Below are 5,000 nucleotides of genomic sequence, written 5' to 3'. Positions count from 1 at the left end.
CTTACCTTTGCAACCGGACGACTTACCTTTGCAACCGGACGACTTACCTTTGCAACCGGACGACCTACCTTTGCAACCGGACGACTTACCTTTGCAACCGGACGACTTACCTTTACAATCGGACGACCTGCCTTTGCAACCGGACGACCTCCTCATCCGAGACACGCAACCAACTCAGGAAGTTCGCATCACAGAGGCCAAAATTCCCGTTTTTTAATGACATCTCAAAATATCAATTAGATGAAGAGTAGGACCGGTGAGATGAGGCCAACCTTCGGGAAATGTTCATGACCAAAGTGCCGCCCGAATCGCCAGGCCGCCCGCCATAGGAACATTCCAGGTAGGTCTAAAGGGCGCCTTAATCGTGAACAATAAAACGTATATTTGTCTTCTGGATGATTCTCTTAGAAAAAAAAAACTTTTTACATTCACTCGCGGTTTATCAAAGTAGAGCAGGACAAAATTTAATTCGGTACGTAAAATTTAACCCAATGGCGTCGGATGACTCCTATGGCTGCCAGCACGTAATGAGTCCGCCTTATTATGTCATGTATACAGTCCATGGTGACATTCGAACACCATTTTGTTAACTAGTGTCACGGTCAGCGCTGTCACTCTTATGATGAAGAACTTATCTTGCTGGTCAGAGAGGTGTTCCCAGTTGTCACGACACAAAATCACCCTCGTCACTGCTCTTGCCAGAGGAAAGATTGAGAAAGTGACTTGCTGAAGGGCGGGAAGGGAAGAGGTGCGATCTTGGCAACCATTTCGCTGCAGAGAAATATAATATTCTTTTCTCTTATTTTACTGTTCAGGGTACTTACAAGAATCACTGTCAACATCACTAAAACCGAAAGTCCACCTCGCTAATGATATGAAGTAATTGCCGAAGGCGAGAGGAATTCACTTGCGACCCACACTAGTAAGTCCACTGACGTCAGTGGGTTAATGAAGAAACACATTCTGAGATAGGCAATGTACGATTCCGTTCATCTATGGCTTCGTATTGTCCAGCAACCTAAACAAATCTAGCCGAACCAAATATCAAAACTAATCTATGTAGATTTTCTCCAAACCAAGGGGAGCCTTCCTCATTCATCTGCAACAGGGGGGGGGGGTGGAGGGGAGGTAACCTCCGACCCACGAAGGCCTATCGTGCTTACTAACGTTATATAACGAGAGTCCGACCCGCGAAGCCTTTTGGGGCAGATTTTGTTTTTAATAGGGGGGGGGTCGGTTATCTTTAACACGTGGCATCATTGCAAAGAAAGCTTAATTTTTGTCTTTGCTTTTTGCCAAACACTTTCATGCAAATGAAGACAAACTGCAACAAATATAGATATCTATTTTCTATTTTACAACTATATATATACACCTTTGTATTCTCATTTTTTACTCTGACCCGTGGGGTACTCATCATATTCTTACCCGGCCCTCATTCTAGAAAAGGGTGCCCGCCCCTGATCTAAAGCCACTTCAGGGTACGAAAATCCATTTTAAAAAATCACTTGTAGCATTTGGCAGCTTCGGTGGTTCGAAGCAAGATTCACAGATTCACTCTCTCGCTGAATTTTGGTTCGAAAACATCTGGCCACGCACACCGAGCGATATTGAAACGATTGTATTGGCTTTTTAAAATGTAACATGGCATATGATAGGTTACATATGTATTGAACCTCCTTAAATTTTGTTTGTAACGGAAAGGATATTGAAGAAGAGCTTTTAAAATCGCCTCATCTGCTGAGCAGTGTAATTTTCTCTTTGGAATTTAATGTAAGTCATATACATGATTTTTTTAAAACCTAACTCTCTTTATTCTTTCCCATCCATAAATCCCCACTGAGAGAAACACTTCTCAGGGCTTGAGACCGCACCTAGTACGCTGGCTCAGGAACTGAGGCGGGAATACGAATACAAACAGAAAGAGTAGGAAAAAAAAGTATATAAAAAGCTCTCTTGTAAGCACTAAAACTAAAATACTATAAACATAGATCGCGGAAACTGACATGAATCCCAGCCAATGTAAGAAAAAAAAATCATGTAATTGACAAGAGTCACAATGAGAAAAGAAGCAGAATTCGCCAAATGTTATGAAACGCCTTCGGAAAAGAAATAGAACAAAATATACTGCATGCGGAAGCACCAAAAAAAAAAAAAAAAAAAAAAAAAAAAAAAAAAAAAAAAAAAAAAAAAAAAGGTAAATAGATAAATGATGATATGATAATAACCATTAGACAAAAGAATGAGCGAACGCAGAGGCGAAACAATTTTTGTTTTCTTATTTCTGGAAGGTCGTGATTTGAGTGTGGTATAACTAGAATTTCTTTTCTGGTAACAACAATTGAAAAAAAAAAACAATCGTGAAAGCAAGAAACTCAATGATAAACAAGAGAAAAACGTTTTGTCATTACGGGGACAAAAGTTTAGGCCCTGGGGAAGCTGTCCCGCCCACCCGTTCCTCACGGTGGCCTAGGTAGTGATATTCGAGGTTTTTTTTCTAACACATGTAAACGTTTTAAAGATAATTATATATATACGGCGTTCACGAGTTGTCAGCCATCCGATAAGCTGTCATCTTGAAGGGATTTTTGTCTTCTCATCGCAAGTCAGTAATATTTTTTTTCCATTTGCCTTGTTCCCAACTTCTTTCCTTTGACATAGGGTTCGCACGCTAACTTGCTGTGATATTTTTGCCGTTTGTTAAAAATGGTTTGGATAAAACTGCTTATAATAATAATTTGCACGTCTAGAGTAGAAAAAAATGATCCACGGAAAAATAATCATAAGCTGATAATTGATGCCATCATCAGTATTATCATGATAATGATAATAAAACGGCTAATGATAATATCAATAATGATATCAATGCTAGAAATAGAAGCAGTTACTATTGGTAAAACTCGTAAATGATGAAAATTATTATAATATGATAACCAGTTGGATACGGGAAGAGGAACACCAGTGCTACCTACTCGGCACAGAATACGTCTCGCTATTGGGCTATTTAATCCTCTCACTCATTATGATATTAGTCCTTTTTGTGTTTGTCAGTTTTATGTTTTAGTATACAGTTCCCATCAGCTCATTATTTATTCTTTTTTTTACACTCGGTCAACAGTTGTATGGATGGACAAAAAACAACTTTATTTTTCGTATATATACTGTCGTACATAAATGCGAAAGAAATAAGCATCCACAAGACAATACCAGATAGGGATAGGAAAAAGGGGCGTAGTCATTTCTCCTACAAACCTACCATAATTGGAGTACTGTCATATATCCTATTTATGAATAGTCATATTCCCTACACAAAGATAAGTATCCAGCACATTTCTTATACAAAAACTCAGTACCCCACATCTGCTACGGATTTAGCATTTTTAGAGCAGCGACATATTTTCTACAGAGATACGGCATATCTCCTGCACTCAATAATCTGTTCTGTTACATTTCCTACACTGTCATCATCATTATCATTATCACTATCCCTATCATCATCATTATCATTATCACTATCATCATTGTCATAATTATTATCATCATCATCGTCATAATTATCAGCATCATCATCATTGTCAATCATCATCATTATCATTGTCATAATCATCATCATTATCATTGTCATAATTATCAGCATCATCATCATTGTCATAATTATCAGCATCATCATTGTCATAATTATCAACATGATCATCATTATCATCGGTGGTTGATTTTATTCAGCAGGTATTTCGCTAATACAATTCAATCGCCAATACTTCCTGGACAAAACTAGGAGACTTGACCCGAGACAAGGAGCCGCACGCAACCAACCCGGCAGCGCCACTTGCTGCTCGCCGTGTCAAAGGGGCGACAGCAGGACGAGGCTTCGGTACCGGAATCAGCGCACACCAGCCTGTTGTTCATCACCACAGAGCTTCCAGTGCCATGGCGGCGCACGCGAATGAAGCTTGATATCTACCGGACAAGAGCCAAAGCGATCCACGAGGGTTTCGATTTACAGAAATGGAAAATGGTGGAAGCTGCATATACCCCGACGAAGGACATGGGCATCGCGGCGAGCAGTTTCGAATTAGGCAAGGGCTCGGCAAGGTCTGCTCCGTGGGTAGCTGGCGATAGGTTACGGTGAATTATCAGCTCTCGACGAACAGGATGTAGTTGTCTTCTTGTATTCTGAGGAAGATTTCGTTATTACTCCCATTTATGCCTTCATCACTACAGTGATACTATTAGTATTCATGTAACTGTTACTACTAGTGTTCATAATTATAATGATGATGTTGATAATGATAATAACAATAATGGTAAGGATGGTAATAATGATGATACTTCTGTTATTGATAATGATGATAACTGATAATAATCATGGTAATGATAATTAGAACAATATAACGACCATTAGTGTTCATCTAATGATGGTAGTGATAACGATAGTAATAATAATGATAAGGATAATAATAATATCAATAATGATAATGATGATACTACTATTGACGATAATGATGACAATAAAGATTGCAATAATAATGACCATAATAATAATCATGGAAATGATAATGATAACGACAAAAACAATAATGATATACAGATAATGATAATGATATTAGCAATGATGGTAATACTAATGATAATGACAATAATAATGATGCCAATAAAAATAATGATGTTATTATTAAAATCTTTATCAGAGTCCTGATCATAATTTCATTTTCATTATTGTGAGTGGCATTTATAATATAACTATTATCCACAATGTCATCATTGATACTATTGTTATACAAGATTTGTAGTGATCATATCAAAAGGAATGAGACGCTATTGTTGACATTATGTATTATTGTACTATCACTGTTGTTGTTATTATTGTCATTATTGTTATTATCATATTCATTATCATTACCATCATTATTATCATTGCCGTTATTACCATTGTCGACATCCTCCTCCTCATCATCTTAATCATGATCATCATTATCATCATCATTATCATTACCATCATT

The sequence above is a fragment of the Penaeus japonicus genome, unplaced genomic scaffold (assembly GCF_977035675.1).
Source record: "Penaeus japonicus unplaced genomic scaffold, GWHDUDI00000001_assembly GWHDUDI00000013, whole genome shotgun sequence".
Taxonomy (NCBI): domain Eukaryota; kingdom Metazoa; phylum Arthropoda; class Malacostraca; order Decapoda; family Penaeidae; genus Penaeus; species Penaeus japonicus.
Note: the sequence above shows the minus strand (reverse complement) of the source record.